Source organism: Hemiscyllium ocellatum, chromosome 22 (genome assembly GCF_020745735.1).
Source record: "Hemiscyllium ocellatum isolate sHemOce1 chromosome 22, sHemOce1.pat.X.cur, whole genome shotgun sequence".
NCBI lineage: Eukaryota > Metazoa > Chordata > Chondrichthyes > Orectolobiformes > Hemiscylliidae > Hemiscyllium > Hemiscyllium ocellatum.
The window spans coordinates 23372662-23388170 of NC_083422.1; the positions used below are offsets into that span (position 1 = coordinate 23372662).

At 40.9% G+C, this 15509-nt stretch overlaps 1 protein-coding gene and 1 pseudogene across 2 annotated transcripts in view; one reads left to right on the top strand and one right to left on the bottom strand.

Annotated features, from left to right (window-relative positions):
- LOC132826461 (inositol polyphosphate-5-phosphatase A) overlaps positions 1-15509 on the bottom strand; it is a 518580-nt gene that overhangs the window by 160758 nt on the left and 342313 nt on the right. The gene's annotated exons all lie outside the window — the stretch shown is intronic.
- LOC132826112 (large ribosomal subunit protein uL6-like) lies at positions 6438-8776 on the top strand (annotated as a pseudogene).

Here is a 15509-nt window from a genome sequence, read left to right on the forward strand (position 1 = left end):
AGATGAGGAACCAAATGAAGGAACAGTTTGAGTGTTTTGTTAAGTTATATGTATAACAGATGGTTATTTTTCAATGTGACTTCACAGTCATTCAAATTCATGATGTCTCAGTAAGCATTCTCCTGGTTGCAACAACTCCACAGAGGCCACTATCCCATTACAAGTCACCCTTTATTTACGCATGAACAGTCCTTGACTATAGCACTAGCTCATACTGTGTACTAACTATAAGATGTACTGCAGAAATTCAGCAAGGGTCCTCACACAGCACCTTCCAAACCCATGACCATTTCCAGCTAGAAGGACAAGGGCACCAGATATATGGAAACACCATCACTTTCAAGTTCCCCTCCAAAACACTAACCATCCTGATTTATAGAGTCATAGAGATGTACAGCATGGAAACAGACCCTTCGGTCCAACCTGTCCATGCTGACCAGATATCCCAACGCAATCTAGTCCCAACTACCAGCACCCAAACCCTTCCTATTCATAACCCATCCAAATGCCTTTTAAATGTTGCAATTGTACTAGCCTTGACCACTTCCTCTGGCAGCTCATTCCATACACATACCACCCTCTGTGTGAAAACATTGCCCCTTAGGTCTCTTTTATATCTTTCCCCTCTCACCCCAAACCTATGTCCTCTAGTTCTGGACTCCCTGGCCTCACCGAAAACACTTTGTCTATTTATCCTATCCATGCCCCTCATGATTTTGTAAACCTCTATAAGGTCACCCCTCAACCTCTGACGCTCCAGGGAAAACAGCCCCAGCCTGTTCATCCTCTCGCTATAGCTCAAATCCTCTAACCCTGGAAAAACCCTTGTAACTCTTTTCTGAAGCCTTTTAAGTTTCGCAACATCATTCCGTTAAGAAGGAGATCAGAATTGGACGCAATATTCTATTGGTGGCCCAAACAATGTCCTGTACAGCCGCAACATGACCTCCCAATCCCTGTACTCAATACTCTAATCAATACAGGAAAGCATCTTAAATGCCTTCTTCACTATCCTATCTAGCTGCGACCCTGCTTTCAAGGAATTATGAATCTTCACTCCAAGGTCTTTGTTCAACAACACTCCCCAGGACCTTACCAATAAGTGTATAAGTCCTGCTAAGATTTGCTTTCCCAAATGCAGCACCTCACTTTTATCTGAATTAAACTCCATCTGACACTTGAGCCCATTGGCCCATCTGGTCAAGATCCTGTTATAATCTGAGGTAACCTTCTTCGCTGTCCACTACACCTCCAATTTTGGTGTCATCTGCAAACTTACTAACTGTACCTCTTAAGCTCACATCCAAATAATTTATGTGAATGACAAAAAGTAGTGGACCCAGCACCGTTCCTTGTGGCACTCCACTGGTCACAGGCCTCCAGTCTGAAAAATAACCCTCCACTACCACCCTCTGTCTTCTACTTTTGAGCCAGTTCTTATCTAAATGGCTAGTTCTTCCTGTATTCCGTGAGATCTAACCTTGCTAACCAGTCTCCCATTGGGACCCTTGTTGAACACTTTACTGAAGTCCATATAGATCACATGTATATTGTTGTTCTTTCACTGTCACTGGTTCAAAATCAAGGAATTCCCTCTCTAATGGCATTGTGGGTCAACCCACAGCATATTAAAAAGCGTGGCACCGGAAAAGCACAGCCGGTCAGGCAGCATCCGAGGAGCAGGAGAGTCAATGTTTCGGGCATAAGCCCTTCCTCAGATGCTGCTTGACCTGCTGTGCTTTTCCAACGCCACACTTTTTGCCTCTGATCTCCAGCATCTGCAGTCCTCACTTTCTCCAACCCACAGCTGGTGGGCTGAAACGGTTCAAGAAGGCAGTTCACCACCACCTTTTCAAGGGCAACCAGGGACAGGCAATAAATGCTGGCAAACCAGCAACACAAATGAATTAATTTATAAAAAACTGAGTCAAGCACCATAGTGTCAGTAACTCTATTGCTCACCCCTTTTTATCTGTCCCTGATTGGACCAGATTAACAACCCCAAATCAGAGAATTCATATTCTATGAGATCCAGCTGGCTGACCTCATTATGCGGATGGCACGGTGGCTCAGTGGTTAGCACTGCTGCCTCACATCACCTAGGTGCCAGGTTCGATTCCCACCTTGGATGAACGTCTGTGTGGAGTTTGCATGTTCTCCCTGTGTCTGTGTGGGTTTCCTCCGGGTGTTCCAGTTTCCTCCCAGTCCAAAGATGTGCAGGTTAGATGAATTAGCCATGCTAAGTTGCCCATAGTGTTGGATACATTAGTCAGAGGGAAATGGGTCTGTGTGAGTTGCTCTTCGGAGGGTCAGTGTAGACTGATTGGGCCGAAGGGCCTGTTTCCACACTGTAGGGAATCTAATCTAATTACTATATTGGTGTAACTCTGAGTGAGAGTTCAGAATTTCCACTATAAAGCTGAAATAGGACGGTGTTGCTGTCACTCTGCCCCGCTGTTATTCTCGTTCTCTCCTGGTGGACAGTGTAATCCCACCCCTGGAGGGGCCAACAAGGAGAAATAGTTCAGCACAGCCAACAACTCCCTGACAGTTCAGAAATCTACCTCCTCTTTAAATTTTTCCACTGATTTGGGGAGATTATTCCAGACAATCACTACCTTCTGTTTTTCATGCAGAACACCCTGAGTTTTCTGTGACACACCTTTTTGGATCCTCCCTCTATTAAATAACACTCTGTCTTTTGATTCCACCAACCAAAATCATGATCTTTCATTTTTCTCCATTGAACTCCATCGGTCAGGTTTTTTTGCCCACTCACTCAGCCTATTTATTTCTCCTTGCAGATATTTTATGTCCTTATCACCAACAGGCCCTCCCAATTATTTTGTACCATCAGCAAATTTGGATTTGTTATACTCTGCTCCCTCTTCCAAGTTATTAATATTGAGAGAAAGAAATTGAAACCCCGTGACTGACCTTGTAGTAGTCCACTAGTTGCATCCTTCCTACCTAAAAAAAACCCATCGTTCCGAACTCTGTCTTCTTTGTGTCAACCAGTCCTCACATATGCAATACACTGCCCTCAATACTCCCATCTTCTGCACTAATCTTTTACGTAGCACCTTACCAAATGTCTACTGAAAATCTAAATGCACTGCATCAACAGGTTGCCCTTTATCAATTCTGCTTGGAGATTTATCAGATGTGATTTCCCTTCACATCTTGTTGCATTACACTTTCCAAATCCCCTGCTATTCCTTCCCTGAGATGGACTGTAGCATTTTCCTAATGACAGATGTTAGACCAACTTACCTACAGTATTCTGCTTCTTATTGACTCGTGGCATCATATTATTAGTTTTTTTTCAATCTGCTGGAACCCTCCTGGAATCCAGTGAAATCTGGAATATTTTATTCAATGCCTCCACAAACTCTGTAGCCACCTTTTTTAAAAGTCTTGAATGCAGAGTATAAGATTCTGGTGATTTGTTTGTCTCTAGTCCCATTAGTTTGTCAAATACATTTCTGTCACAAGATCATTCCTCCATTTAACATCTTGCTTATCTGATGTTTTTCACCGCAATGACTAATTAAAAATATTTGTTTAAACTGTCTGCTATTTTCCTGTTCCCTGTCATCAGTTCTCCATTTGCATCTTCAAGAGACCCACACTTATTTTAGCTATTCTCTTTTTATAACAAAAATAGAAACTGCTTGAAAAACTCAGATGTGGCAGCATCTGTGGAGGGAACGTAGAGGTAACATTTTGAGTTCAGTGACCTTTCTTTCTTTTTATACACCCACAGAAAGTCTTGTTGTTTGTTCTTATATTTCTTGCCAATTTACTTTCATAATCAATTTTCTCTCTTTTCACTAGCTTTCAAGTCATCTGCTGATTCCAAAATAAAACCCAATTGTCTGGCCTACCATTAGGTTTTTTTTACCACTTTGTATGCCTTAGATATTGACTGAATACTCTCCTTTACTGCCTTTGTGAATCATCATGGATTATTCAGCCTGCCATTGGGTCCCTCTTCTTCATCAGAATAATTTTTGGCTGATCATTATGAAATATCTCCTTAAATGCCTGCTGCTCATTCATTGACTTATCCCTGAGTCTATTTTCCAAACCTTCAGAAATAATTCGTTCTTCCTATCTGACACTGCCATTACTTACATTTAGGACACTGGTTTCAGACTTGAGTTGCTCCTGCAAATTGAATTTGAAACTTTACTGTGTTGTGATCACTAACCCACCCCCCTCCCAAACCAGATGACGTTTAACTTTGAGACCCCTTTTTAATCGTACCTCATTACAAAATTTAAAATATCTTGTTCCCAGATAGATCCTGCAACATACTGCTCTAACCAACAATCACTGATGCTGCCAACAAATTAATCTTCCATGTCACCATTATCCTTCTGCTTTGTCCAGTTGAAATTAGTTTTTACATCACCCGTGACAACAGTAGTGTCTTTTTAAATCCTTTGTTATTTTTCCATACAGAATTTTCCCTCTGAGGGCCTGTCGATGACTCCCACTTGTGACTCACACTTATTCTACATCTTGATCTATTGCAACTATGTCACTATTCACCAGCAGACCAATACTATCCTTTATTAACAAAACTATTCCACCTCTATTTCCGTTTTCCATGTTCATCTGGAACATCAAACTGCCCTTGATTAAGTGTTCCCAATTGTAGTCACCCTGCAATCATATCTCTGTAACAGCTAATAGGTTATATTCATTTATTTCTGCTTGTTCTGTCAACTTGTTTATCTTGTTACAAATGTTGCATGCATTCAGATACAGAGGCTTAAGCTTTGACTTTTTACTGTTATAATTCTTCCTGGTTCTGTAGTTATGCTGCATGGTAATTTTTAGGCCTTCCTGTCACACTTCAATTGTAGATTGCTTTTTCACTGCTCTGCATCTTGCTCTTTAGTTCCTTGTGGATTTTTTAAACCTCCCTTCAATTGAACCCCCCCCCCCCCCCCCCAATAATTAGTTTAAAGCTACAACCCTAGTCAAGCAATTTGCCAGGATACTGCTCCCACCATAGTTCAAATGAAGCCCATTCCAACAGAACAGCTCCTTCTTTCCCCAGTACTGGTGCCAGTTCCCCATGAATCAGAACCCATTTTTCCCACATCAATCTTTGAGTTTATCTCTCTAATTTTATTTACTCTACACCAATTTGCATATGGCTCATTATTACATTTGCGGATCTGCTTTTCAATTTAACCGCAAAACATTCATAATTCTTCCACAGACCTTCTCTGATAGTCCTGCCTATGTTTTTGATACTGATGTGGGCCATATCCACTGAACCCTTCCCTTTCCACTCCAAGTTCCTCTCAACAGAAAAGATGCCCTAATCCATGGAACCAGATCGGCAATACAACCTTTACGGCTGTTTCTAATTCCCTAACAATGTTATGCCCCCAGTTGGATGGCACACTGGACCACACTGTTGTGGTCAGTTCACTCACCTTCACTGAAATCTATGCCCTTGTCTGCAGCGATAGCGAAAACCTCATGCCTATTAGTAGGTGATGGCAGTGACCCAGGTTCTGTCAAAGCTAAATTCTGGTTGCCAAAATCTGCCTCACTGGCAGTCACTGACCACAGACCAATTTAATGTAATTAATCTAATGCGTTTGTCTATCTTCTGAAACACAGTGTCCAGGTAGCTCTCCTCCTCCCTGATGTGTGGCAGTGCCTGCAGCTTGTCAACTCTGAGCCAAAGTTCCTCGGGCCGCCAACACATTGCAGTGGATGCGACCATCTTGGATCACACTGACATCCAACGGAAAGTGGTCATTTAATGGCTAAGTAAAGGCCTCAACTCATCATTTCCTCAATCACCTGCCTTCCCATTGGGTGAGAACTGTCTGGGTGATCTGCCTGTCTAGTTGGAGAAGCAGGGGAGTGCAAATCAGAGGCACAGATGACAGTCAACAGATTTCTTCAGATTAGGTTAGATTCCCTACAGCGTGGAAACAGGCTCTTCAGCCCACCGACCCTCCGAAGAGTAACCCACCCAGTCCCATTTACCCCTGACTAATGCACTTCACATTATGGGCAATTTAGCATGGTCAATTCACCTAACCTGCACATCTTTGGACTGCGGGAGGAAACCGGAGCACCCGGAGGAAACCCACGCAGACACGGGAAAAACGTGCAAACTTCACACAGTCACCTGAGGCTGGAATCGAACCTGAAACCTGATGCTGTGAGGCAGCAGTGCTAACCACTGAGCCATCATGCCACCTAGGGTAGGCTCTGAAAGTCACTCCTCCTTGCCCTTCCCTTTGACTCCCCTAAGACCTCTCACATACAACCCTAACCAGCGACAGCAAGATGAATATAGCTTCTTGTCTCCCTCCACACTAGGACTCAACTGACAGCCCTTATGAAGCAGAGGCTGCTGATCTCTGATGATCATGCTGAGTGTCAAAGTGCCTGAGAGGATGACAATCACATTTGCACGGTCTTTCAGCTCTTACTTTGCCTGGGGAAGGTGAACTGCTAGTTGCCACCTAATACACTTACCCCTCACTTGGGGAAAAAAGAGAAAATTGAGCCATTGCTCCTGATTGGTTTTAGAACAGTTCATTTAAAGTTGGAGCCCACTGTTGGCAAATGAAATATAAAATACATGTCTGCACCAAACTTTCAAGTTTCCTGAAGAAATGAGACAGACACAAGATAAAGCTGGTAATGATAAAAAAAGGAGAATATTTATAATGCTGTAAAAGTTACTTACATAATGAGACTTCAGCATTTAGATTGCAACCATTTATTGAGTGCCTTTCATGGCAGGATATTATTAAATTGGATAGGGTTCAGAAAAGACTGAGAAGGGTGTTGCTGGGACAAGACGGTTGGAGTAATAAAGAGTGGCTGGATAGGCTGGGAGTTTTTTCACTGGAGTGTAGGGGATTGAGGGGTGACCTTATAGAGGTTTATGTAATTATGAGGGGGTAAAGATAAGGTGACTAGCAAAGTACTTTTCCAAGCATAGGAGAGTCCAAAACTATGCAATAATCAATGATCTTTGAGCACTGTCATACACTTAGGCACCTTGCCATAAATTAATCTCCATTGGAAATAAATACCTCGGTGTTATCCAATGGATTACACACAACTGGTTTGTTTAATTATTTCTTGTCAAATCATGCCTTACAGCCTCTATATAAAACATATATTTAACTCTTACAGTAGGACCTATGCAAATGAAAAATACATGAAAATGTTAAGACTTTTGAATTAGTGTCTCATTAATCTTTAGGTAAGCATGAGATGATACAGTGGTTTTAGACATATCACGTGCAAAGTCATATTAAAGTAGGCCTCAGGCTTAAATAAAATCTCTTACTGACCTTTCAAAGAACCTCCATAAACATCACCTACATAAATACATCAGCTGCATGGGGTAAAACCTCTATGGAGCATCAACAAGGAGACAAAGGTTACACAGGGCTAATGTCAGAATGCACTGTGAGTAATAACTAATGCTTACAACTTTGATTGATAATGTCCCATGCAATGTCTCAATTCATCTTTTGTATCATTTTGCTGCGGGAAACCATATCAACTTAAACAGCAACACAGCAGGATTGATTCCACTGAACAAAGCAGGCAAGGAAAGAGACACAGGAGGAAGTGTCAATGGCTCTGTCAAGAGTTCATACCTATTATTAACAAACCGCATGAATGTGAAGGGGATTGGGGAGGCGCTACAAGAGGATACAATGATTTAAATGCGTATTAAAAGGACAAGCCTTAAGTGAGGAGTGAGTATACTTTATACCGCCTCTTTTTAAAAAAAACAAATCACCCAATCCACATAAGCAGGAGAAAAGATTCCAATAAGAATGTTAATTCTTTAAGCAAATCATGTTTCAGTCATGAACATGGCAAACAAAACAGCCTATTAAGGTGAGCTATCAGTGATAACATACCATGGAGGGAAAGAGGAAAGCAGATTTATTTCCCACAATCCCACAGTGTTGAAGCTATATCTGGTTTAAAAAGAATCTGGAATATTCCTGCACCAGCATTGGCGCAGTGAGGTGGCACTTTATCCACCAAATATTTTCTTTTCCTCAGTGAGAGTGAAGACTGGTTTAGCAACCAGGCTGTTGACAATCCTGACAATGTCAAGGTGGTATTGGATGGCACTACTGTCATTGTTAAGGATGAACATTGCAAAGGGAATTTGATCGCATTACACTGGAACTCAGCTTTCTTGGCATTAAGAGAAAGAAATATCAAGTTGACACACAATTGTGTGATAGCAAAGAGCTGGCCACAGTGTGGACAAACTGAAGTCATGAACAGAACATGATCAAGGGCTGCAGTGTCGGTTTCTCCGATAAGATCAATGTAAACACATTCCCAATTAAAGTGGTTTGTCAGCAGACAGGAACTTCGGTACCTTTTTGAGAGAAAGCATCATCTGCAAGTCTGAACGAAGACAGATGTTACATGGATGGCTTTCTAGGCCTAGAAAGAAAAGTTACTTCTGCAGGGAAATGACATTGAATTGGTGTCCATCTCTGCTACCCTGATCCAACAATCAAAAACAATGATAACTAAAAGTCCTCAGACATTATTTGTGTGCCTAGGAAGATTGCAGTCGATGATACCATTGCACAAACACAATGGCCAGCAAGTAAAAAGATATAAAGTTCTTCATCGGTGCTTGGATATCACCACACGCTTAAAAGAGCTCTGGTCATCCACAATTCATTTCAGCGAGTCAATTATTTTGGATAATAACATTGGATCACAATTTATGGACTGAGAAAAGTATCACTTCACTTCTTTTCTGTGTCCTGTCGAACAGTCATTTAAGTAATGTTGAAAGAACCACATCTGATGCTCCAATAAGGGGAAGTTAGAGCCAGAATTGGTCAAGTAGCAATTTGGATTTCTTTTTTCTCTTTTTTACATGTCACAAAACCACATGCAGGGGTTATCATGCTATGTACAGGGCTGAAAATGTGTTGCTGGTTAAAGCACAGCAGGTTAGGCAGCATCCAAGGAACAGGAAATTCGATGTTTCGGGCCAGAGACTTACTCAGTGGCAAGACTTATTTTTGAAATGAAACAGTACCTGTTGTGGGATGACTTTCTGGTGAAGAATATTATTTAAGACTGCAAAGAGATCTCGATCAATTTGGTCAATGGGCTGAGGAGTGACAGATGGAATTTAATTTGGATAAATATGAGACATTGCTTTTTGAGAATACAAACAAAGACAGGACTTATACAGGTAGGGCCCTGGGTAATGTAGTTGAACAGAGTGAACTCGGGTTCAGATACACAATTCACTGAAATTTGTTCCACAAGTAGACAAGATGGTTAAGAAGACATCTAGCATGCTTGCATTTATTGCTGAGACCTTTGAGTATAGCAGTTGGGACACCTTGTTGAGATTGTACTGGACATTAGTGAGGCCTCTTCTGGAGGACTGTGTGCAGTTCTGGTCACCATATTATATGAAGGATATTATTAAACTGGAGAGGGTTCAGAAAAGATTTACTAGGATGTTACTAGGAATAGATGGTTTGAGATTTTAAAAAAATAGACTGGAAAGGCTGGGAATTTGTTTTACTGGAACTTAGGACGTTGAGGGGTGACCTTATTGTGGGCTATAAAATCACGAGGGGGTAAAATATGATGAACACGAGTCTTTTCCCTAGGGTGGGGGAGTTCAAAACTTGGCAGCATATTTTTAAGGTGAGAGGAGAAAGATTTAAAAAGGACATTAGGGGCAACTTTTATCGGTGGTTCGTGTGTAGAATGAGCTGCCAGAGGAAGAGGTAGAAACAGGTACTGTTACAACATTTAAAAGACATTTGGATAAGTTCATGAATGGGAAAGGTTTGGAGGGATATGGGCCAAACACTGGCCAATAGGACTAGTTTATGTTGGGAACATGATCAGCGTGGACTGGGTGGACCAAAGGGTCTGTTGCCATGTTGTATAATTCTATGAATCTGTCTGACAAAAGACACCTGACTACTTGCAAAATAAGATGGGACAGATCCCAAGAAGACCTGTCTGTCCCCTCTCACCTCAGACCTCATCACATTGAAAGTGGCCAATGGTATGTGAATAGTGAATCCAGGATCCGTCTTATTTCCTGACCTTCCATCGACCATATTTATGATGTCAAATGTCAAATTTCTATATCAGTTGCAGGTAAATCCATTAACTATTTATCCATTCACAAAGGGTGCTGTGTCACAAAACGAATCAGGCCAATACCGGACAGCTCACAGCAAGATTTCAGCAGTCAGAATTCCAGAAATTCACTTTGGTTAAATTATTGAACAGATGCAAAGATAACCATGGGGCACAGTATGCTACTCTGTGGTATCAAAATACATTTTATATTCAAGGATAATTACTAATTGAATCTGGTGCAGATAGAATAGCCCCAATACCGTCTTCCTGCACTGTAATCATTCTATGATAATCAGTAAGTCAACCCACCTACACCAGAACTTAACTTTAAGTCCTTTTAATGGAAGCTGGAATAAGAACTCTAAACATCCAATGTTTCACAACAGAACATAACCAACTAGTCTAATGAGGGTGCTGAAAGGGTAAATGAACAAGATGGGTTAATTTACCAAGGAATGAAGATCAACTAACTTTCATTTCTCAATTTGCTTATGCATTAAATTAATTGCATTAAATACATCAGATGGTACTAGTTACATAAGTGAATATAATTAATAGCAACATATTCATGCAGCCACACAAACTGATTAGATACAGTTCAAACTGAAATGTCATGTAGAATGAAATCATGCTTCCTGTCCAACCAAAGTTCATTGTGTTATGGTACTGTTGCCTAATCTGGAACTAAATACCATACAAAAAAAAAGGAAAATATCAGCATAGATTATAAGGAGTAACATTTCTTTCCACGATTATTTTCACATCTTTCTGTTGTTTCCTATTTCTTCAATTTAAGGCAAACAATCATTTCAAATACAGTTTGGTAACCCATTTTTATGCTAAAGGTGCCAGAGCAGTCTGAGGGCATTAATGAACAATGATTCACATTGGTTTGAGCTTGAGGCAAAGACAGCTGTCTAAATTAATGTCAAGCAATATTATTTACCAACAATGAACTCATCCAAGATCATTATTGCCATTATATTATGGCATGAATGATAAAGTTCATTTATCAATGTTTAAGATTTAAAAATAAACTTAAAAAGACAATATTTTTAGCAGTGAACATATTTTTAGATGCTAACATTGGATTACTAATTAAGAGTTCCTTTTAATCTTTTGCATATATTTCATGTTAGAAGACACATTCATAAGTTGAGTTGAATTAGTATTTTCAGAGACTTGTAGCTTTTGTGCATGAAGAATGATTGGCAGCTCACATTAGTTAACAATTAGTCCTCCTCTTTTACAAGTTCCATTGGGAAGGGTATCACTGATGGTCAATAAAAATAAAAATTAAGTCAGGTCAAATGAGTTCTTTCTTTGTTGTGTTTTACAAAATAATTTCAATTGAAAGGAGAATGGATATGTACAGAATATCTTCTTGCCTCCTTGCATTTGCCTTCCGACACAGATGGTGAAACATTATGGGTTTCTTTCTCTTTGAGGCTGAACCTGTACAGGCATCTCCCTTTCCATCAACCTTTTCTTCCCATGATACCCATGCTGATTCTCTCTCCTTTGCAATTTCTTGCCCAATATCCCGGGTTCACTTCTCCTGGAGACCTGACTTCCTCTCCCTTGTCTGTTTCCCTAGTCAACTCTTGACTATTCAATAAACTGCCATGTGTTTATAGTTCTCCAGCCACAAAAACTGTCCCTCTGCCTTTCAAACAGATCATTATTATGCCCTCTATAAAATACCTGACCCGTGACCCAGCTCCTTCTTCACTCAAAGGTCTTTAATGCTGCCTCCCGGCTCCACTGCAATGCATTCAAATGTTCCTGTATAAATTCTTCAAGGAGCAAAGCCATTAAGTTTGTTTAGGTGAGCAAGTTGAGAATAAGATGAAGATGATACTTGCTCCACCAATGGTGTCTGTGCCTTCAATTTCCCAGGGTGTAAGCTCTAGAATATTCTCTCAACAACTCTCTGCCTATCTAACTCTCTTTCCTCTTTGGACCACCCTGCTGAAAAAGCGTAAATTACTCTATCTTCTATTTCCATGAGGTTCTACCTTGTGCAGTTTTGATTTGACTGATTATTCTTCGATAACCTCTCCTGAGTTACCCAGTTCCACTTGTCCTTTGATACTTGGCTGCAAGGGGCACCTGACATCACGAAAGTCACCTCGTAAGATGCATTCTGTTCTGTGAGTCATCTTGGGTTCCAACAACTTGCCATAGTTTCCAATGAAAGTTGAATTGAGGACACGATAACACTTTATGTCATACAAACTCAAAAAGGATGCAAGCATTATTCCTTAGCTCAGCAAGCTGATTACTTAAAGTCTGACATCTGCAGCATCTGCCTAGCACTCTGATCCACCTATGCATATGTAGACATTCTCTTGTGATGCATTTTTTTTAAGGAAAAACATGAAAGATCAATGAGGGCAGCTTTGGGCTGGTGAAGAAAGGTGGACAGGGCAGTCAGTGTGGACTCCAGGACCTCGCTCACTACATTGTACACACCCTCCATTGTCAATTCACCCAGGCAGGAAAGGAAAAAGGAGTCAAGCACACCAAGCGAGAATATACTCTATAACACACTCCAAAACTCATAGTGATCCCTGTTTACATTGCTAAAAAATCTTTATATAGTTACTGTCAATGTATTATAAAGCCCACCTTTCATCAAGGCTTTATTTGCATTTCCATGCATTCAACTCCTGAATGTTGGAGTAAAACTTTTCCCTCCCTTGTCATGTGCTGGAGCATAGATTGCAAAACTGTGCATTCAGTTGTTAACTTTGTGGAGAGAAATTGGAGAGTGCATCCCATTAGCAATACTCTCTTCCAGAATACAACGAAGGGCCAACAAAACAGAATATTTTATCTATAATTACTTGTTGCACAAGCTTTTTCTCACATTCATTCTGAGCTCGGTACAACATTTTGGTGTTGTTCCATGACATGGTAACTGAATACTTTTCATTTTCTTTCTTTAAGACTAAGCCTGGTGAGAGCAGAGAGGTGTCATAGACTGGAGGTAGCTGCAATAAGTTTGAACCACAGTGTCCCCAGGAGGAGGCCCTGCCCAATATTGGGAGTAAGGCCATTGGCATGTTGATGATGAGAGATTTAAGAATGTGATGAAGATGATAATTGCTCCGCCAATAGTGGGTGTGCCTTCTGTTGCTTAGGCACTAAGCTCTAATATTCTCTCCCTACAACCCTCTGCCTCTATATCTTTCCTTCCTCTTTGAATACACACTTTGTAAAAGGTCTTGCTTTGACAATTTCTTATTCTCCTGATTATATCTCCTTACATGCCTCATTGTCATATTTTATTCCATAGCACTCTTGAGAATCTCCTTGGGATTTTTTTTTAATCTCAAGGATGGTATATACATTAAAGTTGCTGTTGTTTTAAATCTAAGATAATATATGCCAACTGAACTTCACTGGGGAATTCTGCATTTTCTATTGTTAGTGTGAACTATCTATGAATGCACTGTAGAAATTCTTTGAATAGAACTTTCCAAATTCATGTCCATTACCATCTAGAAGGACAAGAGCACCAGGTGCATGGGAACACCATAACCTGCAAGTTCCACTTAAGGCTGCATACCATCCTGACTTGGAAATAAATTGCTATTTCTCAAGTGTCGCTCACTCAAAGTCCTGGAACACCTTCCCTAACATCATTGTGGATCCAGCTACAACAAATTGACTGTGATCAAGAAGGCAGCTTACCACTAACAGGCTAAGAGACACTTAAGGGGAGGTGATGGCCTATGGTATTATTTTGAGATAGCTAATCTAGAGACCCATGGAATGTTCTTTGCAGTTGGGTTTAAATTCCGCCTGCACAGATGGTGGAATCGGAATTCAATAAAAATCTGGAATCGCGAGTTTAATGGTGAGCATGGAGCCATTGTTGATTGTTGGAAAAACCCAACTGGTTTACTCGAGTCCTTTAGGAAAGGAAACTGTCACCCTACCTGGTATGGCCTACATGTGACTCTAGACCTACAGCAATGTGATTGTCTCTTAAATGCCCTCTGGGCAATTTGGGATGGGTAATAAATGCTGGCCTAGCCAGTGATGCTGATATCCTGAACGAGCAAAGAGAACAAACTAGGGATGGGCAATAAATGCTGGCACAGCCAGCGACACCGTGAGTGCATGAATACATACAAAAAAAATGTCACTGATGGAGGAATTGAATGTTTAACATGATGGATTGGGTGCCTATCAAGTGATTCACATTGCCTTGCATTATGCCAAGCTTCTTCACTGTTGTTGAAACTGCATGCATCCATTCGAGCAGAGATTATTCATCACAGTCCTTAACTGTGCCTTGTAGGTGGTGGACAGACACTGGGGAGTCAGGAAGTTAACTATTCATCACAGAATACCCAGCCTCTGACCTGGTCTCACAGCCGCAGAATTCATATGGCTGCTCTACTTAAAATTCTGATCAGTGGTGAGCCCTAGGATATAAGCAATGGAGGAATTTAGGAATGTTATTGTGTCAGAGAGATGGTTGGATTTTTACTCCACTGGGAGATGGTGATTATCTGGCATATGTGGGCATGGGTCACTCTGATGACAGGGGCACTGTGCCAGCTCCCAGCAACGTGAATACTTGCTTGCATGATAATGTTCTACTGGTTGCAAACAAGCTGCTGACAGATAGTTGGTGCCCTTTCTTATTGGCATATATAAAGGGCCATGCACAGGCAAATGAGTGTATTCCTTTGATTATAGCCTTTCAAGACATGATATATAGCTGCAGTGCTCTACATCACCACCATGTCTTCCGTAGAGAAGCTAGTGAAATGTTTAGTCCAAGTCAGGTCCTGCTGATCTATCTGTGGACAGTAAATTGGTCCATGTGGCTGGTGGCCTTAGTCACATAAATGTTTTGGATGGCGATAACCCAACGACCACTGGCAGAAAATGAAAATGCTGGAAATGGGTGATGTCCTCTTGCAGCACATGCTGATACTCCTTCATAAAATGAAACTTAACAGATATCACATTATACCGCTATGTACTCAGTTTGGGGAGTGCTATTGAGTGTATGTCGTCTCTCTTTCTGGAGTGGCTGGTGGGTAAGGGTGTATGGCGGATTGGGGAAAATAAAATATAATTGTAAGATATGACAAAGTAAAATTCGTATAACTAAAGTGGAGATAATGGAAAAGTGGATGGCAGACATCACTATGCCATTCCTATCCCACTTAAATGTGACTAACATCAATATCATAAAATTAAAAATGACACAACACTAGGTTTTAATTCAACAGCTTTACTTGGAAGTACTAGCACTCAGAGCGCTGCTCCTATATCAGGTAGCTAGTGGAGATGGAGGAGCAATGCTTTGAAAGCTGATG